Source organism: Coregonus clupeaformis, chromosome 30 (genome assembly GCF_020615455.1).
Source record: "Coregonus clupeaformis isolate EN_2021a chromosome 30, ASM2061545v1, whole genome shotgun sequence".
In the NCBI taxonomy this organism is placed as follows: Eukaryota; Metazoa; Chordata; class Actinopteri; order Salmoniformes; family Salmonidae; genus Coregonus; species Coregonus clupeaformis.
Window position 1 is genome coordinate 50613684 of NC_059221.1, and position 27220 is coordinate 50640903.

The following is a 27220-nucleotide window of genomic DNA, read 5'->3' on the forward strand; positions in this document are numbered from 1 at the left end:
GGACCATGTGTGCAGCTGGCACATAGCAGATACATGTTATGACCGTGTATAACTCTTTTACACATAGCTGTTATGATCATGTTATAACCACCAGGGGACAACATCAACACAGCCAGGGCCATAGCGGCTAAATGTGGCATCATCCATCCTGGAGAAGACTTCCTGTGTATCGACGGCAAGGAGTTCAACCGGCGAATTAGGAACGAGAAAGGAGAGGTGTGTGTGTGTGGTTAGGGGCATGTGTGTGTATGTGTGTGTGTGTGTCCTAACTCCTCCCCCTGTGTGTATGATTGACAGGTAGAGCAGGAGCGGATCGACAGGGTCTGGCCTAAACTACGAGTCCTCGCTCGCTCCTCCCCCACCGACAAACACACACTAGTCAAAGGTGAGTCTCTCACACCAAGACATCAAGACTAGGAAGCACCATTGGTTTTTAGGAGCATGGCCTTATTTCTATTACAGCATATTGGATGACTGTCATCCATATTCACCCAGTTCAATGTAACGTCGATAGGTTTAGGCTACTACATGATACTCTAACTTTCCCTATACCCATCATGAGGTTGCTAAAACCCAGCCTACAAATTACAATTGATAACGCAGCTGCAAGGTGATAGACAGTAGCTATGTTTCCATTAACTTGTCCAGTGATTTTTTTTGTTGACATTTAGAAAAGTTCGCATAGAGAATATATGTGACAATTGCCTGCTAGGGTGCCATTTAACTATCTTGTGTAGATAAAAACAGCTGGACGTAATGACCTCACACCAATGTTTAGATAAATGTAGTGGTTTAGTGATTCCATTACCCATTTAGGCAAATTGCGCATTAATAAATTGGTGACAGCCTGTTTGCCCTCCCACCTATGAGTGTTTCCATATATACATATATCCATGTATATAAATACCCATGTAATGACCTGTTTGCCCTCCCACTTATCTGTTTCATGTCTCAGGTAGCCTGTGAAAGCCAGCATGGATAGAATGCAATAGTTGACAAACGTGCCATATTCTAATAATTATCATGTGCCAACGTATCGCCACAATCCGTATCACGGTGAAACTTGCACTCCTGTAGATCTGAAATAATTGGATGTTGATACTTGCCAGCCAACCAGAAAAACAAGGCGAAGCAATTCAGGCATTCTTGGAAGTCAGGACAATCATAGTTGTTTAAACTATTATTTTTTTTTATGATTTTGCAAGCAGTAGGCATTTAGAATTAAATGTGGAGTGGAACTTATAGTTACGCGATGACATCACGTGCCCCCGCGTACCTTCAAAAGTATTCCGCAATCATAATTTATTTGAAAAACACAGTTTTCATCATGATTTGTCGCAATAAAGTTAGACAAAAGAAAGATCCCCCCCTGTCGAACGGATAATGTTTTTGTCAATCTTTAGAAAATGTGACCTACTGTGTATCAACGTGTGTGTGTGTTCAGGCATCATGGACAGCACTGTGTTGGAGCTGAGGCAGGTTGTCGCGGTAACGGGAGACGGGACAAATGACGGGCCGGCGCTGAAGAAGGCCGACGTGGGCTTTGCAATGGTAACGCCCTGCTCAAAGTATTATGGGTTGTCACTGCTGAGACACGAATGTTATGAATGGTCAACCAGCTTCACCTGGAATGCTTTTCCAACAGTGTCGAAGTAGTTCCCACATATGCTGAGCACTTGTTGGCAGCTTTTCCTTCACTCTGCTGTCCGACTCATCCCAAACCATCTCGCTTGGGTTAAGGTCGGGGGATTGTGGAGGCCAGGTCATCTGATGCAGCACTCCATCACTCTCCTTCTTGGTCAAATAGCCCTTACACAGCCTGGAGGTGTGTTGGGTCATTGTCCTGTTGAAAATCAAATTATAGTCCCACTAAGCCCAAACCAGATTGGATGACGTATCACTGCAGAATGCTGTGGTAGCAATGCTGGTTAAGTGTGCCTTGAATTCTAAATAAATCACAGTGTCACCAGCAAAGCATCCCCACACCATAACACCTCCTCCTCCATGCTTTACGGTGGGAACTACACATGCGGAGATCCTCCGTTCACCCACACTGGGTCTCACAAAGACACGCCGGTTGGAACCAAAAATCTCAAATTTGGACTCCAGACCAAAGGACAAATTTCCACCGGTCTAATGTCCATTGCTCGTGTTTCTTGGCCCAAGCAGGTCTCTTCTTCTTATTGGTGTTCTTTAGTAGTGGTTTCTTTGCAGCAATTCGACCATGAAGGCCTGATTCACACAGTCCCCTCTGAACAGTTGATGTTGAGATGTGTCTGTGACTTGAACTCTGTGAAGCGTTTATTTGGGCTGCAATCTCTGAGGCTGGTAACTCTAATGAACTTATCCTCTGCAGCAGAAGTAACTCTGGGTCTTCCATTCCTGTGGCGGTCCTCAAGAGAGCCAGTTTCATTATAGCGCTTGATGGTTTTTGCAACTGCACTTGAAGAAACTTTCAAAGTTCTTCAAATGTTCCATATTGACTGACCTTCATGTCTTAAAGTAATGATGGACTGTCGTTTCTCTTTGCTTATTTGAGCTGTTCTTGCCATAATATGGACTTGGTCTTTTACCAAATAGGGCTATCTTCTGTATACCACCCCTACCTTGTCACAACACAACTGATTGGCTCAAACGCATTAAGAAGGAAAGAAATTCATTTTTTAAGAAGGCACACCTGTTAATTGAAATGCATTCCAGGTGACTACCTCATGAAGCTGGTTGAGAGAATGCCAAGAGTGTGCAAAGCTGTCATCAAGGCAAAGGGTGGCTACTTTGAAGAATCTCAAACTTTTTTGGTTACTACATGATTCCATATGTGTTATTTCATAGTTTGTCTTCACTATTATTCTACAATGTAAAAATAAAGAAAAACCCTTGAATGAGTAGGTGTACAGTGTTGTAACGATGTGCAAATAGTTAAAGTGAAAAAAAGTACCTATTTTTTCCAGGTTATAGCTGGTATTTAACCATACCTCTTCTCTCCAAGGTATAGCTGGTATTAAACCATACCTCTTCTCTCCAGGGTTTAGCCGGTATTTAACCATACCTCTTCTCTCGCCAGGGTATAGCCGGTATTAAACCATACCTCTTCTCTCTCCAGGGTATAGCCGGTATTAAACCATACCTCTTCTCTCCAGGGTTTAGCCGGTATTAAACCATACCTCTTCTCTCTCCAGGGTATAGCCGGTATTAAACCATACCTCTTCTCTCCAGGGAATAGCCGGTATTAAACCATACCTCTTCTCTCTCCAGGGTATAGCCGGTATTAAACCATACCTCTTCTCTCTCCAGGGTATAGCCAATATTAAACCATACCTCTTCTCTCTCCAGGGTATAGCCAATATTAAACCATACCTCTTCTCTCTCCAGGGTATAGCCAATATTAAACCATACCTCTTCTCTCTCCAGGGTATAGCCGGTATTAAACCATACTTCTCTCCAGGTTATAGCCGGTATTTAACCATACCTCTTCTCTCCAGGGTATAGCCGGTATTAAACCATACTTCTCTCCAGGTTATAGCCGGTATTTAACCGTACCTCTTCTCTCCAGGGTTTAGCCGGTATTTAACCATACTTCTCTCCAGGGTATAGCCGGTATTTAACCGTACCTCTTCTCTCTCCAGGTTATTTAGCAGACGCTCTTATCCAGAGCGACTTACAGTTAGTGAGTGCATACATTATTTTTTATTTTTCATACTGGCCCCCCGTGGGAATCGAACCCACAACCCTGGCGTTGCAAACGCCATGCTCTACCAACTGAGCTACATCCCTGCCGGCCATTCCCTCCCCTACCCTGGACGACGCTGGGCCAATTGTGCACCGCCCCATGGGTCTCCCGGTCGCGGCCGGCTACGACAGAGCCTGGATTCGAACCAGGATCTCTAGTGGCACAGCTAGCACTGCGATGCAGTGCCTTAGTCCACTGCGCCACTCGGGATAACCGGTATTAAACCATACCTCTTCTCTCCAGGGTTTAGCCGGTATTTAACCATACCTCTTCTCTCTCCAGGGTATAGCCGGTATTAAACCATACCTCTTCTCTCCAGGTTATAGCCGGTATTAAACCGTACCTCTTATCTCCAGGGAATAGCCGGTATTAAACCGTACCTCTTCTCTCTCCAGGGTATAGCCGGTATTTAACCATACCTCTTCTCTCCAGGGTATAGCCGGTATTTAACCATACCTCTTCTCTCCAGGTTATAGCCGGTATTAAACCATACCTCTTCTCTCTCCAGGGAATAGCCGGTATTAAACCATACCTCTTCTCTCTCCAGGGTATAGCCAATATTAAACCATACCTCTTCTCTCTCCAGGGTATAGCCAATATTAAACCATACCTCTTCTCTCTCCAGGGTATAGCCGGTATTAAACCATACTTCTCTCCAGGTTATAGCCGGTATTTAACCATACCTCTTCTCTCCAGGGTATAGCCGGTATTAAACCATACTTCTCTCCAGGTTATAGCCGGTATTTAACCGTACCTCTTCTCTCCAGGGTTTAGCCGGTATTTAACCATACTTCTCTCCAGGTTATAGCCGGTATTTAACCGTACCTCTTCTCTCTCCAGGTTATTTAGCAGACGCTCTTATCCAGAGCGACTTACAGTTAGTGAGTGCATACATTATTTTTTTATTTTTCATACTGGCCCCCCGTGGGAATCGAACCCACAACCCTGGCGTTGCAAACGCCATGCTCTACCAACTGAGCTACATCCCTGCCGGCCATTCCCTCCCCTACCCTGGACGACGCTGGGCCAATTGTGCACCGCCCCATGGGTCTCCCGGTCGCGGCCGGCTACGACAGAGCCTGGATTCGAACCAGGATCTCTAGTGGCACAGCTAGCACTGCGATGCAGTGCCTTAATCCACTGCGCCACTCGGGATAGCCGGTATTAAACCATACCTCTTCTCTCCAGGGTATAGCCGGTATTTAACCATACCTCTTCTCTCTCCAGGGTATAGCCAGTATTAAACCATACCTCTTCTCTCTCCAGGGTATAGCCGGTATTAAACCATACCTCTTCTCTCTCCAGGGTATAGCCGGTATTTAACCATACTTCTCTCCAGGGTATAGCCGGTATTTAACCATACCTCTTCTCTCCAGGGTATAGCCGGTAGTTAACCATACCTCTTCTCTCCAGGTTATAGCCGGTATTTAACCGTACCGCTTCTCTCCAGGGTATAGCCGGTATTAAACCATACCTCTTCTCTCCAGGGTATAGCCGGTATTAAACCATACCTCTTCTCTCTCCAGGGTATAGCCGGTATTAAACGATACCTCTTCTCTCTCCAGGTTATAGCCGGTATTAAACCATACCTCTTCTCTCTCCAGGGTATAGCCGGTATTAAACCATACCTCTTCTCTCCAGGTTATAGCCGGTATTTAACCATACCTCTTCTCTCTCCAGGGTATAGCCAGTATTAAACCATACCTCTTATCTCTCCAGGGTATAGCCGGTATTAAACCATACCTCTTCTCTCTCCAGGGTATAGCCGGTATTTAACCATACCTCTTCTCTCTCCAGGGTATAGCCAGTATTAAACCATACCTCTTCTCTCTCCAGGGTATAGCCGGTATTTAACCATACCTCTTCTCTCTCCAGGGTATAGCCGGTGTTTAACCATACCTCTTCTCTCCAGGGTATAGCCGGTATTTAACCATACCTCTTCTCTCCAGGGTATAGCCGGTGTTTAACCATACCTCTTCTCTCCAGGTTATAGCCGGTATTTAACCATACTTCTCTCCAGGGTATAGCCGGTATTTAACCATACCTCTTCTCTCTCCAGGTTATAGCCGGTATTAAACCATACCTCTTCTCTCCAGGGTATAGCCGGTATTTAACCATACCTCTTCTCTCTCCAGGGTATAGCCAGTATTAAACCATACCTCTTCTCTCTCCAGGGTATAGCCGGTATTTAACCATACCTCTTCTCTCTCCAGGGTATAGCCGGTATTAAACCATACCTCTTCTCTCTCCAGGGTATAGCCAGTATTAAACCATACCTCTTCTCTCTCCAGGGTATAGCCAATATTAAACCATACCTCCTCTCCAGGTTATAGCCGGTATTTAACCATACCTCTTCTCTCCAGGGTATAGCCGGTATTAAACCATACCTCTTCTCTCTCCAGGGTATAGCCGGTATTAAACCATACCTCTTCTCTCTCCAGGGTATAGCCGGTATTAAACCATACCTCTTCTCTCTCCAGGGTATAGCCGGTATTTAACCATACCTCTTCTCTCTCCAGGGTATAGCCGGTACAGACGTGGCCAAGGAGGCGTCTGACATCATATTAACGGATGATAACTTCAGTAGTATAGTGAAGGCTGTGATGTGGGGGAGGAATGTCTACGACAGCATCTCCAAGTTCCTCCAGTTTCAGCTGACTGTCAACGTGGTGGCTGTCATAGTGGCCTTCACTGGGGCCTGCATCACACAGGTAACACACACACACACACACACACACACACACACAACTGACTGTCAACGTGGTGGCTGTCATAGTGGCCTTCACTGGGGCCTGCATCACACAGGTAACACACACACACACACACACACACACACACAACTGACTGTCAACGTGGTGGCTGTCATAGTGGCCTTCACTGGGGCCTCCATCACACAGGTAACACACACACACACACACAAAACGCACACACACACAAAACGCACACTCAACATTGTGGACGTCAGTAGTGGCTTTTCACACATTCTCCTCCACCCCTCTCCCCCCCCTCCCCCAGGACTCTCCTCTGAAAGCAGTCCAGATGTTATGGGTTAACCTTATCATGGATACCTTCGCCTCTCTTGCCCTAGCAACAGAACCCCCCACAGAGTCCCTGTTGCTACGGAAACCCTACGGCCGCAACAACCCTCTCATCTCCTTGACGATGTTGAAGAACATTCTGGGTCATGGAGTCTACCAGCTCATCATAATCTTTACTCTGCTGTTTATAGGTAACACACACACACGCACACGCACACACACACACACACTTTCTATCCATAACTTTCCTTCTCCTCATTCATCATCTTGCCTCCAGTTCTCTTTCCCTTTAAGAACTTCTCTCCTCTCCTCTCTTGTGTCTGCTTTATAAAATCCTCCTCTCCCTCTTCTCTCTTCTCTCCTCCTCTTTTTTCCTCTCATCTCCTCTTATCTCCTCTCTTCCCTCTCCTCTCCTCTCCTCTCCTCTCCTCTCCTCTCCTCTCCTCTCCTCTTATCTCCTCTCTTCCCTCTCCTCTTCCCTCTCCTCTTCCCTCTCCTCTTATCTCCTCTCTTCCCTCTCCTCTTCCCTCTCCTCTTCCATCTCCTCTTATCTCCTCTCTTCCCTCTCCTCTTCCCTCTCCTCTTATCTCCTCTCTTCCCTCTCCTCTTATCTCCTCTCTTCCCTCTCCTCTTATCTCCTCTCTTCCCTCTCCTCTTATCTCCTCTCTTCCCTCTCCTCTTATCTCCTCTCTTCCCTCTCCTCTTATCTCCTCTCTTCCCTCTCCTCTCCCCTCTCCTCTCTCCTCTTCCCTCTCCTCTCTTCCCTCTCCTCTTCCCTCTCCTTTTATCTCTTCTCCTCCACTCCTCTCCCTCCTCTCTCTCCTCTCCTCTCTCCTTCCCCTCTCCTCTCTCCTCTCCTCTCTCCTTCCCCTCTCCTCTCTCCTTCCTCTCTCCTCTCCTCTCCTCTCCTCTTCCCTCTCCTTCCCCTCTCCTCTCTCCTCTCCTCTCTCCTTCCCCTCTCCTCTCCCCTTCCCATCTCCTCTCTCCTCTCCCCTCTCCTCTCTCCTTCCCCTCTCCTCTCTCCTTCCTTCTCCTCTCTCCATCCTTCCCATTCTCTCTCCTTTAGGAGAGCGTATCTTTAACATAGACAGTGGTCGTAATGCTCCACTCCACTCCCCTCCGTCAGAACACTACACCATCATTTTCAACACCTTCGTCCTCATGCAGCTCTTTAATGAGATCAACGCCAGGAAGATCCACGGGGAACGCAACGTCTTCGACGGAATCTTCGCCAACCCAATCTTCTGTTCCATAGTGTTCGGAACCTTAGTTATCCAGGTAGGCTGCACACACACACACACACACACACACACACACACAGACACACAGACACACAGACACACACACACACAGACACACAGACACACAGACACACAGACAGAGACTGGCTGCACACACACAGACACACAGACAGAGACTGGCTGCACACACACAGACACACAGACACACAGACAGAGACTGGCTGCACACACACAGACACACAGACACACAGACACACAGACACACAGACACACAGACACACAGACACACAGACAGAGACTGGCTGCACACACACAGACACACAGACACAGACACACAGACACACAGACACACAGACAGAGACTGGCTGCAGACACACAGACAGAGACTGGCTGCACACACACAGACACACAGACAGAGACTGCCATGTGTTATCTAATGAAACGTTGAGCATTTGTAGCATTATGGGTAATACTGTGATGTTATATTATTCATATTATTCCCTCGGTGGTGATATCATATGTTATCTAGTTCAGCTGTGATAGTAGTTATGTTATTTACATGATAGTCAATTGCCTGGATTAGGACCTGCGCCGCTTCCTGTGTGAGGTAGGGTCGTACTCTACGGATGTTGTAGAGAATGAACCTGCAGGAGCAGGTCACTGGTTTGATGTTTGCAGAGAACGACAGGGTCACACCAAGGGGGAGGGCGGGGGGGGGGGGGGGCGAGCAGGGTCACACCAAGTTCTCTGCACTCTGGGAGGGGGACACTGTGGAGTTGTTAACCGTTATCTAGGTGGTGATAGTCCAGTGGGGGGGCGAGCCATTCAGCTGTGATAGTAGTTATGTTATCTAGGTGGTGATAGTCCAGTGGGGGGGGCAAGCCAATCAGCTGTGATAGTAGTTATGTTATCTAGGTGGTGATAGTCCAGTGGGGGGGCGAGCCAATCAGCTGTGATAGTAGTTATGTTATCTAGGTGGTGATAGTCCAGTGGGGGGGGCGAGCCATTCAGCTGTGATAGTAGTTATGTTATCTAGGTGGTGATAGTCCAGTGGGGGGGGCGAGCCATTCAGCTGTGATAGTAGTTATGTTATCTAGGTGGTGATAGTCCAGTGGGGGGCGAGCCATTCAGCTGTGATAGTAGTTATGTTATCTAGGTGGTGATAGTCCAGTGGGGGGCGAGCCATTCAGCTGTGATAGTAGTTATGTTATCTAGGTGGTGATAGTCCAGTGGGGGGCGAGCCATTCAGCTGTGATAGTAGTTATGTTATCTAGGTGGTGATAGTCCAGTGGGGGGCGAGCCATTCAGCTGTGATAGTAGTTATGTTATCTAGGTGGTGATAGTCCAGTGGGAAGCGAGCCAATCAGCTGTGATAGTAGTTATGTTATCTAGGTGGTGATAGTCCAGTGGGGGGGCAAGCCATTCAGCTGTGATAGTAGTTATGTTATCTAGGTGATGATAGTCCAGTGGGGGGGGGGCGAGCCATTCAGCTGTGATAGTAGTTATGTTATCTAGGTGGTGATAGTCCAGTGGGGGGGCGAGCCATTCAGCTGTGATAGTAGTTATGTTATCTAGGTGATGATAGTCCAGTGGGGGAGCGAGCCATTCAGCTGTGATAGTAGTTATGTTATCTAGGTGGTGATAGTCCAGTGGGGGGCGAGCCATTCAGCTGTGATAGTAGTTATGTTATCTAGGTGGTGATAGTCCAGTGGGGGGGCGAGCCATTCAGCTGTGATAGTAGTTATGTTATCTAGGTGGTGATAGTCCAGTGGGGGGGGCGAGCCATTCAGCTGTGATAGTAGTTATGTTATCTAGGTGGTGATAGTCCAGTGGGGGGGCAAGCCATTCAGCTGTGATAGTAGTTATGTTATCTAGGTGGTGATAGTCCAGTGGGGGGGCAAGCCATTCAGCTGTGATAGTAGTTATGTTATCTAGGTGATGATAGTCCAGTGGGGGGGGGGGCGAGCCATTCAGCTGTGATAGTAGTTATGGTACACTAGTATGTGGACACCCCTTCAAAATTAGTGGATTCGGCTATTTCAGCCACACCCGTTTCTGACAGGTGTATAAAATCGAGCACACAGCCATGCAATCTCCATAGACAAACATTAGCAGTAGAATGGCCTTACTGAAGAGCTCAGTGAACTTCACCGTCATAGGATGCCACAAGTCAGTTCCTCAAATCCCTGCTAGAGCTGCCCTGGTCAACTGGAAGTGCTGTCATTGTGAAGTGGTAGACCACACAAGCTCACAGAACGGGACCGCCAAGTGCTGAAGCGCATGAAAATAGTCTGTCATTGGTTGCAACACTCACTACCGAGTTCCAAACTGCCTCTGGAAGCAATGTCAGCAAAATAACTGTTAGTCGGGAGCTTCATAAAATGGGTTTCCATGGCCGAGCAGCCGCACACAAGCCTAAGATCACCATGCGCAATGCCAAGCGTCGGCTGGAGTGGTGTAAAATTCGCCGCCATTGGACTCTGGAGCAGTGGAAACGCGTTCTCTGGAGTGATGAATCACGCTTCACCATCTGACAATCCGACGGACTAATCTGGGTTTGGCGGATGCCAGGAGAACGCTATCTGCCCGAATGCATAGTGCCAACTGTAAAGTTTGGTGGAGGAGGAATAATGGTCTGGGGCTGTTTTTCATGGTTCGGGCCCCTTAGTTCCAGTGAAGGGAAATCTTAACACTACAGCATACAATGACATTCTAGATGATTCTGGGCTTCCAACTGTTGCAACAATTTGGGGAAGGCCCTTTCCTGTTTCAGCATGACAATGCCCCTGTGCACAAAGCGAGGTCCATACAGAAATGGTTTGTCGAGATCGGTGTGGAAGAACTTGACTGGCCTGCACAGAGCCCTGACCTCAACCCCATCGAACACCTTTGGGATGGATTGGAACGGCGACTGCGAGCCAGGCCTAATCGCCCAACATCAGTGCCCGACCTCACTAATGCTCCTGTGGCTGAATGGAAGCAAGTCCCTGCAGCAATGTTCCAACATCTAGTGGAAAGCCTTCCCAGAAGAGTGCAGGCTGTTATAGCAGCAAAGGGGGGACCAACTCCATATTAATGCTCATGATTTTTGAATGAGATGTTGTCCACATACTTTTGGTCATGTAGTTATGTTATTTTATCTAGGTGGTGATAGTCCAGTGGGGAGGCAAGCCATTCAGCTGTGCTCCTCTCAACGTGGAACAGTGGCTCTGGTGCCTGTTCGTTGGAGTGGGAGAGTTACTCTGGGGACAGGTCAGTGTGTGTGTGTGTGTGTGTGTGTGTGTGTGTGTGTGTGTGTGTGTGTGTGTGTGTGCGCGCGTTAGTGTTGCGCGGGTCAGCTGTTTGCTAATAACCCATCCGCAACCACCTGACTATAGGCTATGTGATAAAGTAAAAATCTGGGGCCCGCACCCGACCCTAACCCGCTAATATAGATAATGCGCTCATAGATTATTTTTTTGACAGGACTTTTATGTTTCTGCTTATAATTTCTGACATTTTGTTAGTCAGCTTCTCTTCTGTCATTAGCCCTAGAATACTAAATAAACCTCAGCAGAATGTCATAAAAGATATCTGTAGAACGCTTCAATCTAGTTGATTTAAGTAGTTCTACTCTGTCATCTCTGCTTCTCTCGCGCAGCAAATATGTTTAGGGACCAAGGAGAAAATGCAATAAACCCCCCAAAAAACGGTCTAGACTTTCATTGCAGAACTTCTTCTAAATGACATCAGTTTGAACGGTTTTAAGAAAATTAAAAGCTGTTCAAACGACTCAAGTTTTTGATAAGATTTCAGTTCGGCTTGGATGCATATTTATGTGGTTGAAATACTGTCAGCTTTTAAGATGCTGATAAAGAGATAGATGGGAGGTATTGAATAGAGTTGAAGGATGGGACTAATAACAAATAACAACAAATAATAACAAAGATAGCTAATAATGTAAGCATACTGTGTCCATAATAAGTATATAGGTTGTATGTTGGGAGCTTTTGGGAAAGAGCACAGTTAGAAAGATATGGCATTTAGAAGCAAACCGGATGGACATCATGAAAATGATCGGAGAGGTTGAGAGTAGAAGAAGTTCAGGAGCAAAAAAATAAATAAATATATATATATATATATATAGATATAGAATTATTGTAAAATTAACTCTGTCCATAAGGTGTAGATAGTAAGTATAGACCGGAAGTAGAGGCCTGGGCGTTGTTGTTCACTAATTTACTCCAAGTAGGGAAAGGATGGTGGAGTTGAAAAGTAATAAAGGGGAATATATATATAAAAAATAAAAATAAACATGGGGGATTGGAAGTGATGCAGACAATTACATTGATAGAAGATACAATCTATCTGCAATATTAAGCTGATCCACCCCCCGAAAAAATAAAAATAAATAAATAATAAAAAAATAATAAAAAAATAAAAATGCTGATAAAGATTGCACCTTTACAGACGGTCCCTAACTGCGCATTCATTCTCTCAAGCTGCTGAAATAAAGAAATCGGTATTTCTCCACTCCTGTTCCTGAGTCAATTTACATTTCGCGTATTATTTTACTGCAAGAAAGGCTTAATTCTGCAGGAGTTAATATTATATTAGACTATGTGAGAGGTTATTGACCAACAGTCAGTGTCCAGATTACAGTTAGATAACCCATCTGAACAGTATAGTTCCCTTGCCATTTTGAAGTCCCTGTCTTGTGACTGTCTAATTTGTACAGTGCCTCACATCATCACACATATCACAGCAGCACTGATATCATTATCACACATATCACAGCAGCACTGATATCATCATCACACATATCACAGCAGCACTGATATCATTATCACACATATCACAGCAGCACTGATATCATCATCACACATATCACAGCAGCACTGATATCATCATCACACATATCACAGCAGCACTGATATCATTATCACACATATCACAGCAGCACTGATATCATCATCACACATATCACAGCAGCACTGATATCATCATCACACATATCACAGCAGCACTGATATCATTATCACACATATCACAGCAGCACTGATATCATCATCACACATATCACAGCAGCACTGATATCATCATCACACATATCACAGCAGCACTGATATCATCATCACACATATCACAGCAGCACTGATATCATTATCACACATATCACAGCAGCACTGATATCATCATCACACATATCACAGCAGCACTGATATCATTATCACACATATCACAGCAGCACTGATATCATCATCACACATATCACAGCAGCACTGATATCATCATCACACATATCACAGCAGCACTGATATCATTATCACACATATCACAGCAGCACTGATATCATCATCACACATATCACAGCAGCACTGATATCATCATCACACATATCACAGCAGCACTGATATCATTATCACACATATCACAGCAGCACTGATATCATTATCACACATATCACAGCAGCACTGATATCATCATCACACATATCACAGCAGCACTGATATCATTATCACACATATCACAGCAGCACTGATATCATCATCACACATATCACAGCAGCACTGATATCATCATCACACATATCACAGCAGCACTGATATCATTATCACACATATCACAGCAGCACTGATATCATCATCACACATATCACAGCAGCACTGATATCATTATCACACATATCACAGCAGCACTGATATCATCATCACACATATCACAGCAGCACTGATATCATCATCACACATATCACAGCAGCACTGATATCATCATCACACATATCACAGCAGCACTGATATCATCATCACACATATCACAGCAGCACTGATATCATTATCACACATATCACAGCAGCACTGATATCATCATCACACATATCACAGCAGCACTGATATCATCATCACACATATCACAGCAGCACTGATATCATCATCACACATATCACAGCAGCACTGATATCATCATCACACATATCACAGCAGCACTGATATCATCATCACACATATCACAGCAGCACTGATATCATTATCACACATATCACAGCAGCACTGATATCATCATCACACATATCACAGCAGCACTGATATCATTATCACACATATCACAGCAGCCTCTTTTACCACTTCACCAACTCTTTCCCAAAACATTACTTTTCCCAAAACATTACATTTCCAAAACAAAGTGGAACGGCGTTAACTATTTCTGCCCAAGTTCCCAAAAGCATTTGGTGATTGTCATGTATTTGGCCCTATAGCTGAAGCACTAACACCAGATACCATGAAAGAAGCCTATAGATATGAATTATACATTGACACCCTTCATCCACACATATTTAATGACCCTAAACCCACCCGCGCCATGGATATAACCGTGGGGACTGCGGGTTATGGGTCAACCCGCGCAGCACTAGCGTGTGCATGTGGATGTGTGCTCGTGTGTAATGTATCATGTATGTATCATGTATGTATGAATAGTACTACCTTTCTCGTCTGACGACCGTCTCCGTGTGTGTTGTCGGGGCGACAGGTGATCGCCACGGTTCCCAGCGACCGATTGCCGTGTCTGAAGGAGGCGGGGGCAGCGATGGCGGCGGTGGAGGAAGAGGAGGAGATGGAGGATGGAGACGAAGAGGGAGAGATACGACGAGGACAGATGCTGTGGTGTAGAGGACTCAACCGCATACAGACACAGGTATCAGAACTCTAAATCGCTCTCTCTTTCTCTACCCCTTTATCTGTACTCTCTCTTTAAAAGTACGGTAGCGTAGAAGTTTTTAAAAAGTTTTACTTCACTATTTAAAGCTGCAATATGTAACTTATTGGGCGTCCCAACCAAATTCATATAGACATGTGAGTTATAGATCTGTCACTCTCATTGAAAGCCAGTCTAAGAAGTGGTAGATCTGTTCTACGTGCGCTATTTCTATGCTTCCTGTTAAGTTTAGCATCTTTTACATTCGGTTTTGTACACCAGCTGAAAATACAGTATTTTTGGTTATTGAAAAGACATTTCACAGCGGTTGAGGTGGTCCAATGGTTCTCTACACTATGACCTCTTGTTTTGTCACATAAACTGAAATTAGGCAAACTATTAGAATTTTAGCAACCAAGAAATGTAGGAGCGATTTCTGCATAGTGCATCTTTAAAGCGAAGCAGTTCCATATAGTCAAAGTTAAATGTAGTAAAATAATTAGTCTGATTACTTTAGACTACTATATCAACCATATTACACTGATCAAAAATATAAAACGCAACATGCAACAATTTCAAAGATTTTACTGAGTTACAGTTCATTTAAGGAAATTAGTCAATTTAAATAAATTCATTAGGCCCTAATCTATGGATTTCACATGACTGGGAATGCATATCTGTTGGTCACAGATACCTTTTTTAAAAAGGTAGCGGTGTGGATCAGAAAACCAGTCAGTATCTGGTGTGACCACCATTTTCCTCATGCAGCGTGACACATCTCCTTCCCATAGAGTTGATCAGGCTGTTGATTGTGGCCTGTGGAAGTTGTCCCACTCCTCTTCAATGCCTGTGCAAAGTTGCTGGATATCAGCGGGAACTGGAACACGCTGTTGTACACGTCAATCCAGAGCATCCCAAACATGCTCAATGGGTGACATGTCTGGTGAGTATGCAGGCCATGGAAGAAGAACTGGGACATTTCAGCTTCCAGGAATTGTGTACAGATTATCATGCTGAAACATGAGGTGATGGCGGTGGATGAATGGCACGACAATGGGCCTCAGGATCTCGTCACGGTATCTCTGTGCATTCAAATTGCCATCGATAAAATGCAATTGTGTTTATTGTCTGTAGCTTATGCCTGCCCATACCATAACCCCACATCCACCATGGGGCACTCTGTTCACAACGTTGACATCAGCAAACCACTCGCCCACACAACGCCATACACACCGGGATTAATCCGTGAAGAGCACACTCCTCCAGCGTGCCAGTGGCCATCGAAGGTGAGCATTTGCCCACATAAATTGGCTATGACACCAAACTGCAGTCAGGTCAAGACCCTGGTTTGGACGACGAGCACGCAGATGAGCTTCCCTGAGACGGTTTCTGACAGAAATTCTTTGGTTGTGCAAACCCAGTTTCATCAGCTGTCCGGGTGGCTGGTCTCAGACGATCCCGCAGGTGAAGAAGCCGGATGTGGAGGCTAGCGTGGTTACACGTGGTCTGCGGTTGTGAGGATAGTTGGACGTGCTGCCAAATTCTCCAAAACGACGTTGGAGGAGACTTGGATTGTGGGGCAGTTAGATCACAATGTCAGGATGCTAGATGGTAATTGAATAAAAATAGAATTCTGAATCAATCATATCAATCAATAAATGCACAATTTACTATGTAAAATATTCAGTGTAAATGAAGTTTGATTTTAGTTGAATGATGATATAATGATTAGAAAGTTGTAGGCTATTATTTGGGGAGAGAAATATGATGGTGCATCTAGTCATGACAGCTTGTGGTAGTTGAAGAACTATGTAGAATAGGTTTGTATGTGGACCTACTGATAGCTAGCTGTGGTTCTATCTAATAAATCAACTATTTAGGATAAAAGTACATTTCCTGAAGAAAGTGTGCTGTGTTTGCTAGCTGGTTTTAAAGTGTGTATGGTTTTGAAATACGTTAAAGTGGTGGTAGTGTCTGCAGTATTAATGGTGGTGACTGGTTATAGTTGAGAAAGTAGGTAGATAGCCTGAGTTGGTTTGGTGTCTCTAGCTTGAACGGTTCAAGAGTTACAATTATTGTTGGTGGGTATTATATGCAAATGTATGCACATTTAAGTAGTTGTAATTTATAGTGCAGACCATTGCTAGACCAGAGCTAGCTAGCTACGTCCAGGACCAGAGCTGGACCAGAGCCTGTGTAGACCAAAGCAGTAGTTGTGGTCAGTAGTTGTGTGGTTGTGGTCAGTACTTGTAGTCTGTACTTTTGGTCAACAGTTGTGTTGTTGTGGTCATTAGTTGTGTGGTAAGTAGTGTTCAGTAGTTGTGGTAAGTAGTTGTGTGGTTCATTAGTTGTGGTAAGTAGTTGTGTGGTTTTGGTCAGTAATTATGGTTTAGTAGTTGTGGTCAGTAGTTGTGGTCTGTAGTGTTCAGTAGTTTTGTGGTTGTGGTCAGTTGTGTGGTTCAGTAGTTGGGGTCAGCAGTGGTCAGTAGTTGTGGTCAGTAGTTGTGATCAAGAGTTGTGTGGATTTGTTCAGTAGTTGTAGTTGTAGTCAGTAGTTGTGGTCATTAGTTGTGGTCAGTTATTGTGGTCAGTAGTTGTGTGGTTCAGTAGTTGTGGTCAGTGATTGTGGTAAAAGAGTTGTGGTCAGTAGTGGTTTTGGTCTGTAGTTATGTGGTTCAGTAGTTTTGTGGTCGTGGTCAGTAGTTGTGGTCAGTAGATATGTGGTCAGTAGTTGTGATCAGTCGTTTTGGTAAATATGTGTGTTTCAGTAGTTGTGGTCTATAGTGGTCAGTGATTGTGGTCAGTAGTTGTGGTCAGTGATTGTGGTCAGTAGTTGTGGTCAGTAGTTGTGGTCAGTAGTTGTGGTCAGTGATTGTGGTCAGTAGTTGTGGTCAGTGATTGTGGTCAGTAGTTGGTGTCAGTAATTGTGGTCAGTAGTTGTGGTCAGTGCTTGTGTTCAGTAGTTGTGGTCAGTAGTTGTATGGTTTTGGTCAGTAGTTGTGGTCAGTGATTGTGGTCAGTAGTTGTGGTCAGTGATTGTGGTCAGAAGTTGTGGTCAGTAGTTGTGGTCAGTGATTGTGGTCAGTAGTTGTGGTCAGAAGTTGTGGTCAGTAGTTGTGGTCAGTAGTTGTGGTCAGTAGTTGTGGTCAGTAGTTGTGGTCAGTAGTTGTGGTCAGTAGTTGTGGTCAGTAGTTGTGGTCAGTAGTTGTGATCTGTAGTTGTGGTCAGTAGTTGTGGTCAGTAGTTGGTGTCAGTAGTTGTGGTCAGTAGTTGTGGTCAGTGCTTGTGGTCAGTACTTGTGGTCAGTAGTTGTGGTCAGTGCTTGTGGTCAGTAGTTGTGGTCTGTAGTTGTGGTCAGTAGTTGGTGTCAGTAGTTGTGGTCAGTGCTTGTGGTCAGTACTTGTGGTCAGTAGTTGTGGTCAGTAGTTGTGTTCAGTAGTTGTGGTCAGTGATTGTGGTCAGTAGTTGTGGTCAGAAGTTGTGGTCAGTAGTTGTGGTCAGTAGTTGTGGTCAGTAGTTGTGGTCAGTAGTTGTGGTCAGTAGTTGTGGTCAGTAGTTGTGGTCAGTAGTTGTGATCTGTAGTTGTGGTCAGTAGTTGTGGTCAGTAGTTGTGGTCAGTAGTTGTGGTCAGTGCTTGTGGTCAGTACTTGTGGTCAGTAGTTGTGGTCAGTGCTTGTGGTCAGTAGTTGTGGTCTGTAGTTGTGGTCAGTAGTTGGTGTCAGTAGTTGTGGTCAGTGCTTGTGGTCAGTACTTGTGGTCAGTAGTTGTGGTCAGTAGTTCTGTTCAGTAGTTGTGGTCAGTAGTTGTGGTCAGTAGTTGTGGTCAGTAGTTGTGGTCAGTATTTGTGGTCATTGCTTGTGGTCAGTAGTTGTGGTCAGTAGTTGTGGTCAGTAGTTGTGGTCTCTAGTTGTGGTCAGTAGTTGTGGTCAGTAGTTGTGGTCAGTAGTTGAGGTCAGTAGTGGTGATCAGTAGTTGTGGTCAGTAGTTGTGGTCAGTAGTTGTGGTCAGTAGTTGTGGTCAGTAGTTGTGATCTGTAGTTGTGGTCAGTAGTTGTGGTCAGTAGTTGGTGTCAGTAGTTGTGGTCAGTAGTTGTGGTCAGTGCTTGTGGTCAGTAGTTGTGGTCTGTAGTTGTGGTCAGTAGTTGTGGTCAGTAGTTGGTGTCAGTAGTTGTGGTCAGTGCTTGTGGTCAGTACTTGTGGTCAGTAGTTGTGGTCAGTAGTTGTGTTCAGTAGTTGTGGTCAGTAGTTGTGGTCAGTAGTTGTGGTCAGTAGTTGTGGTCAGTAGTTGTGGTCAGTATTTGTGGTCATTGCTTGTGGTCAGTAGTTGTGGTCAGTAGTTGTGGTCTCTAGTTGTGGTCTCTAGTTGTGGTCAGTAGTTGTGGTCAGTACCCAGTCAACATGGTGGGTTCGGGCCTATTCCGTTTGAGACTCAGGGGACTCGGCATCGACTCAGAGGGCTTCATACGGACCGAGCTTTTCCCGAGTCCTGCAGAATCATATTACTCTGGGTTCTGGCTAATGGTACTAGGGCCGAGTCCACTTCAGCATATCTGTCCCGATTCACTTTTTCAGAAGTTTCAGTCCTTCGGCCCCAATCCTGGCATTATAAGGCCTATGGTGGTTAATTATAGGATGACTTGGGATCCACGACAGACAGCACATCTCAGTGTTATAGGCTATAGCCTCTTTTTCTATGGTTAGGCCTATCTCTAAACGCCGATACATCCTGACAAAATACACCATATGAGTGGCCGAATGTCATTTTCTGGACCTTGTAAACTGTCGAGAATAAACCCATAACTGATCCGAATGGTTGTATAAAGCAGGGCTTTATTTCGGCATGAAGCACAAAAGGACGTTTGAGCGGTTATTCAAATTAGCCAACATCACTGCAGTTTACAGCCTGGACAGTAATTGTGTACTAACAATAATACATTCCTCATCGCACTGTGTTGTTGTAGCCTAGGATGTAGAATAATTATTTTCTAAAGACGTAGGCCTACTGATATCAATAGTGGAGCGTGCCCGGCGACCGCAGAGCGCAGCCTGTAGGAACGCATAGGCCAGTATCTTCCATTTGATAATCTGCTACCTTGGCTGAAGGAGTGATGCAGCCTACAACCATGCATGTTGAATTATTGCAATAGCCTATTAAAAACGATTACAAATGTAGTATATAGCTTATTAAACTGTTATAAATGTAGTCTATAGCCTATTAAACTGTTATAAATGTAGTCTATAGCCTATTAAACTGTTATAAATGTAGTCTATAGCCTATTAAACTGTTACAAATGTAGTTTATAGCCTATTAAACTGTTAAAATGTAGTCTATAGCCTATTAAACTGATATAAATGTAGTCTATAGCCTATTAAACTGTTATAAATGTAGTCTATAGCCTATTAAACTGTTATATATAATAATAAAAATATAATATGCCATTTAGCAGACGCAATAGTCTATAGCCTATTAAACTGTTATAAATGTAGTCTATAGCCTATTAAACTGTTATAAATGTAGTCTATTGCCTATTAAACTGTTATAAATGTAGTCTATAGCCTATTAAACTGTTATAATGTAGTCTATAGCTTATTAAACTGTTATAAATGTAGTCTATAGCCTATTAAACCGTTACATTACATTTACATTTTAGTCATTTAACAGACGCTCTTATCCAGAGCGACTTACAGTTAGTGAGTGCATACATTTTCATGCTGTAGAGATACACCTAGTGGACAGAAACGTCCCTGTTGTAGGCATAATACAGCGCTGGCAAACAAATCCATTACATTAGCTACCTAAATGTGAAGTAAACTCAACTGAGTCATAGAGAATGGAGACCTTCAACTTGAAAATGTGCAGGATACATCTTTTCGGTTTCCCTGACTTCTCCCTGACTTCTCCCTGACTTCCGGTTTTTATACTGTGTTATGTTTGTTCTCGTAGCACTCCTCACAGGCCGTTTGGTGTAAAAAAAATAATAATAATGTTGGTGAGATGAAACTGCCAAAACCCTGAAAGGTATTATTGTACGTCAGAATTGAAATGTTAGTTCCTAATCGTAACACGGTGTTTGTTTGTTCACAGATGACATGTCATGTTTTATGTTTCACGCATGGCTTTTCTTACGATCCTAACGATACCTACATTCAATCTTCTGGCAGGTATCTCGCTCCATATATTCGGCTCTGCAAAAAGTAGAGTATGGCAATACTGCCCTCCTCTGTTTGTAAGTGAAACTACAGACAAATTCATAGCTCATGAATAAAACATATTACAGAACAAAATATGAATATTTATATGGCTGTACAGTGACTGACTAAAAATGAGATTTTATAAATTAGAACGTAGCCTACGCATCCAGATCAAATGGAAATAAAAACACAGCATTATGGAAAAATCCTGTGGGTCTGCTGCAAATTGATAATTTGTTAGGCCAAGGACTACCAAAGATTATAATAATGAATCCCTTTAATCTGTCACCTCAACCAGGCTGAGGCTGGTTGAGGTGCTTTTGGCAATGAGGCCCTTTATCTACTTCACTAGAGGCAGATGAACTCGAGGATGTCTCTGCGTGCAGTTTGAAGGAAGTTGCTAACTAGCGCTAGCACAATTGCTAACTAGCATAGACTTCCAGTCATTGCGCTAACGCTAGTTAGCATTGGCTCGCGAAACTACACTACCGTTCAAAAGTTTGGGGCCACCCAGAAATGTCCCTGCCCTCGAAAGAAAAGCAACTTCCCCGTCCATCAAAACAACATCAAACTGATCAGAAACACAGTGTAGACGCTGCCAATGCCGCAAATTCCTACTGCAGCTGGAAACGGCCGATCCTCAATGGAGTATCTACATAGGCTCACAGAGGCCCATTATCAGCATCCATCAGTCCTGTGTTCCAATGGCACGTTGTGTTTGCTAATCCAAGTTTATCATTTTAAAAGGCTAAAACCCTTTTGGAATTGTGTTAGCACAGCTGAAAACTGTTGTGCTGATTAAAGAAGCAATAAAACTGGCCTTCCTGAGACTAGTTGAGCATCAGCAATTGTGGGTTCGATTACAGGCTCAAAATGGCCAGAAACAAATAACTTTCTTCTGAAACTCGTCAGTCTATTCTTGTTCTGAGAAATGAAGGCTATTCCATGCGAGAAATTGCCAAGAAACTGAAGATCTCGTACAACGCTGTGTACTACTCCCTTCACAGAACAGCGCAAACTGGCTCTAACCAGAATAGAAAGAGGAGTGGGAGGCCCCGGTGCACAACTGAGCAAGAGGACAAATACATTAGAGTGTCTAGTTTGAGAAACAGACACCCACAGGTTCTCAACTGGCAGCTTCATTAAATAGTACCCGCAAAACACCAGTCTCAACGTCAACAGTGAAGAGGCGACTCCGGGATGCCGACCCTCTAGGCAGAGCCGCAAAGAAAAAGCCATATCTCAGACTGGCCAATAAAAATAAAAGATTAAGATGGGCAGTCTGAGATATGGCTCTCTCTTTGCAACTCTGCCCAGAAGGCCAGCATCCCGGAGTCACCCCTCCACCACCGATGCCGTGACCGGTGTCCTGCGGGTTGCTGATAATGGGCCTCTGCACGCCCATGTAGACATTCCACACAAAAAAAAAAAATCTGCCGTTTCCAGCTACAACAGCCATCCACAACATCAACAATGTCCACACTCTGATCAACCTGATGTCACTCCAATGGACAAAAAAATTGTTCCTCTCTCGAAAACAAGGACACTCCCAAACCCCTGAACGGCAGAGTACCTCTAATATCCTCATCGCCAAAATCCCGAAGTATCCCTTAACGGACACCAGTACTACATTTAACATTTCAGTCGTTTATCAGACACTCTTATCCAGAGCGACTTACAGTTGCATTCATCTTAAGATAGCTAGGTGAGACAACCACATATCACAGTCGTAATAAGTACATTTATCCTCAATAAATAATAAAAATAATATGCCATTTAGCAGACGCTTTTATCCAAAGCGACTTACAGTCATGCGTGCCTACATTTTTGTGTGTGGGTGGTCCCGGGGATCGAACCCACTACCTTGGCGTTACAAGCGCCGTGCTCTACCAGCTGAGCTACAGAGGACCTCTAAATAAAGAAGTTATCAGCAAAGTCAGTGCTAGTAGGAAGAGACAAGTGCACAATATTTAATTTTTTTAAATAATAAAAAATGTTGGGGGCGGGTGGGGGGGATAAGACTGAGATGTCTTATTTAAGATACTCTTTGAAGAGGTAGGGTTTCAGATGTTTTCGGAAGATGGGCAAGGACTCTGGGGTGACGGGACAGAGAAGAGCTTTGACTGGGCTGAGCAGGAGCTGATCTCCCGTAGCTGTCAGATGGTGCTGTGTGTAGATGTGGTGCAGGAAATCAAGCGCAGGACGCAGAAGTTCAGTCCAACAGACTTTTTAGTGATCCAACACTCCAAACGATCCAAAAGAGCCTTAAGGCAAGCGATTACGCACACAGGCGTAAAACACACATGAAAAAATAATAAAGCGCACAACAAGTGCGAAAACCTCTCCAACACAGAGGAGGAACGGAACACAGTATAGTAGACAGTAAGCGCAATCACACATGCCACATGACTAACAACACGAGAACTTATAGGACACACTAATGAACGCTAAACAATAACAGGTGTACAACATAAAGACAAAACCAAACGAACATCGAAACATACAACGGTGGCAGCTAGTACTCCGGGGACGACGACCGCCGAAGCCTGCCCGAGCAAGGAAGAGATATATCTCTGCAAAAGCATATTTTGTTGTATGCCTTTTAATGAATTTACTGTATAGCCTCCATTATCAGGGATCTACAGGGCAGGGCTTTCATTAACCTATCAAAATTAGCAGAATCAACTCCCCCAGGGGTTTGGCTTGTGGCAGTCTGTAATTACATGCAAAGCCCGTTCCTGTGAATCACACCACTGGCTCTGAGACCCTCCACACTGCCTGTACTCTATTTGACCTCACCGTAACGTTATGTACAAATGTAGTCTATAGCCTATTAAACTGTTATAAATGTAGTCTATAGCCTATTAAACTGTTATAATGTAGTCTATAGCCTATTAAACTGTTATAAATGTAGTCTATAGCCTATTAAACTGTTATAAATGTAGTCTATAGCCTATTAAACTGTTATAAATGTAGTCTATAGCCTATTAAACTGTTATAAATATAGTCTATAGCCTATTAAACGGTTATAAATGTAGTCTATAGCTTATTAAACTGTTATAATGTAGTCTATAGCCTATTAAACTGTTATAAATGTAGTCTATAGCCTATTAAACTGTTATAAATGTAGTATATAGCCTATTAAACTGTTATAAATGTAGTCTATAGCCTATTAAACTGTTATAAATGTAGTCTATAGCCTATTAAACGGTTATAAATGTAGTCTATAGCTTATTAAACTGTTATAATGTAGTCTATAGCCTATTAAACTGTTATAATGTAGTATATAGCCTATTAAACTGTTATAAATGTAGTCTATAGCTTATTAAACTGTTATAAATGTAGTCTATAGCCTATTAAACGGTTATAAATGTAGTCTATAGCCTATTAAACTGTTATAAATGTAGTCTATAGCCTATTAAACGGTTATAAATGTAGTCTATAGCCTATTAAACGGTTATAAATGTAGTCTATAGCCTATTAAACTGTTATAAATGTAGTCTATAGCCTATTAAACGGTTATAAATGTAGTCTATAGCTTATTAAACTTGTCTCCGTGCTGCTGTGCTGTTTGTTGCTACTTGGCTACCTGCCAAACTATTCACGTTTTACTTTTAATAAACGTTTAATCAATCTCTGTGTTCAACAAATTTACCAACTTTTTAGTTTTGTCCTCACTCATCTTTTTTCGTTAAACTTTTTCACCCCGGACGTTTTATCCCGAGACAGAAGAGTCATTTTCCTGTGCGTTTTAGCTGCCAACTTTACTTTATTTTTCCTTTTTTCCATCGCAACTTTTTTCCCTTATTCAACTTTTTCACTCCGGACGCTTTATCTGGACATGGTTCGTCAACATCTTCAACAGCCGAAGCTAAGTAGTAACATTAACATGATGTCTTCTAATTGCAGTCGCTGTACTCATAATATACAGGAGAACGATCGCCTTACGGCGAGAATAGCTGTGCTACAAGCCCAGCTTCAGACGCAATCGTTAGGCAAGGGTAATTTCAGTGTAGGAAAGGAAGAAACAGCGTCTGTGCCACCAGTAAGTACAGACAGTAACGTTAGTATAAATCCCCCCGCACAGTCCCCGCAGCCGGACAACTTTCTCATGGCTTCTGGAGGGAAATACTGTTGGAATGCTCAACCGGTGTCGCTCATTCAGCCGACAGAAACCTTCAACCGGTTTTCCCCATTATGTAGCGAGTCGGAGTCTGAGTCTGAGTCTTCTCTTGTCTCTACTCCTCCCGTTACGGGGTCTGAGACGCCCGAAGGCTCCCACCATTAGCTCTGACAAATTGAAAACCCTAGTCATTGGCGACTCCATTACCCGCAGTATTAGACTTAAAACGAATCACCCAGCGATCATACACTGTTTACCAGGGGGCAGGGCTACCAACGTTAAGGCTAATCTAAAGATGGTGCTGGCTAAAGCTAAAACTGGCGAGTGTAGAGAGTATAGAGATATTGTTATCCACGTCGGCACCAACGATGTTAGGATGAAACATTCAGAGGTCACCAAGTGCAACATAGCTTCAGTGTGTAAATTAGCTAGAAAGATGTGTCGGCATCGAGTAATTGTCTCTGGCCCCCTCCCAGTTAGGGGAAGTGACGAGCTCTACAGCAGAGTCTCAGCACTCAATCGCTGGTTGAAAACTGTTTTCTGCCCCTCCCAAAAGATAACATTTGTGGATAATTGGCCCTCTTTCTGGGACTCACCCACAAACAGGACCAAGCCTGACCTGCTGAGGAGTGACGGACTCCATCCTAGCTGGAGGGGTGCTCTCCTCTTATCTACCAACATAGATAGGGCTCTAACTCCTCTAGCCCCACAGTGAAATAGGGTGCAGGCCAGGCAGCAGGCTGTTAGCCAACCTGCCAGCTTAGTGGAGTCTGCCAATAGCATAGTCAGTGTAGTCAGCTCAGCCATACCCATTGAGACTGTGTCTGTGCCTCGACCTAGGTTGGGCAAAACTAAACATGGCGGTGTTCACCCTAGCAATCTTATTAGGATAAAGACCTCCTCCATTCCTGCCATTATTGAAAGAGATCGTGATACCTCACATCTCAAAATAGGGTTACTTAATGTTAGATCCCTCACTTCAAAGGCAGTCATAGTCAATGAACTAATCACTGATCATAATCTTGATGTGATTGGCCTGACTGAAACATGGCTTAAGCCTGATGAATTTGCTGTGTTAAATGAGGCCTCACCTCCTGGTTACACTAGTGACCATATTCCCGTGCATCCCGCAAGGGCGGAGGTGTTGCTAACATTTACGATAGCAAATTTAAATTTACAAAAAAAAAATGGCGTTTTCATCTTTTGAGCTTCTAGTCATGAAATCTATGCAGCCTACTCAATCACTTTTTATAGCTACTGTTTACAGGCCTCCTGGGCCATATACAGCGTTCCTCTCTGAGTTTCCTGAATTCCTATCAGACCTTGTAGTCATAGCAGATCATATTCTAATTTTTGGTGATTTTAATATTCACATGGAGAAGTCCACAGACCCACTCCAAAAGTCTTTCGGAGCCATCATCGACTCAGTGGGTTTTGTCCAACATGTCTCTGGACCTACTCACTGCCACAGTCATACTCTGGACCTAGTTTTGTCCCATGGAATAAATGTTGTAGATCTTAATGTTTTTCCACAAAATCCTGGACTATCGGACCACCATTTTATTACGTTTGCAATCGCAACAAATAATCTGCTCAGACCCCAACCAAGGAGCATCAAAAGTCGTGCTATAAATTCTCAGACAACACAAAAATTCCTTGATGCCCTTCCAGACTCCTTCTGCCTACCCAAGGACGTCAGAGGACAAAAATCAGTTAACCACTTAACTGAGGAACTCAATTTAACCTTGCGCAATACCCTAGATGCAGTTGCACCCCTAAAAACGAAAAACATTTGTCATAAGAAACTAGCTCCCTGGTATACAGAAAATACCCGAGCTTTGAAGCAAGCTTCCAGGAAATTGGAACGGAAATGGCGCCACACCAAACTGGAAGTCTTCCGACTAGCTTGGAAAGACAGTACCGTGCAGTACCGAAGAGCCCTCACTGCTGCTCGATCATCCTACTTTTCCAACTTAATCGAGGAAAATAAGAATAATCCAAAATTTCTTTTTGATACTGTTGCAAAGCTAACTAAAAAGCAGCATTCCCCAAGAGAGGATGGCTTTCACTTCAGCAGTAATAAATTCATGAACTTCTTTGAGAAAAGATCATGACCATTAGAAAGCAAATTACGGACTCCTCTTTGAATCTGCGTATTCCTCCAGGGCTTAGCTGTCCTGGATCTGCACAGCTCTGCGAGGGCCTGGGATCGGGAGAGACACTTA

General features: G+C 44.0%; 1 pseudogene; it reads left to right on the forward strand.

Moving 5' to 3' along the window:
* Positions 1-27220, forward strand: part of LOC121546639 — a 190722-nt pseudogene that overhangs the window by 158573 nt on the left and 4929 nt on the right.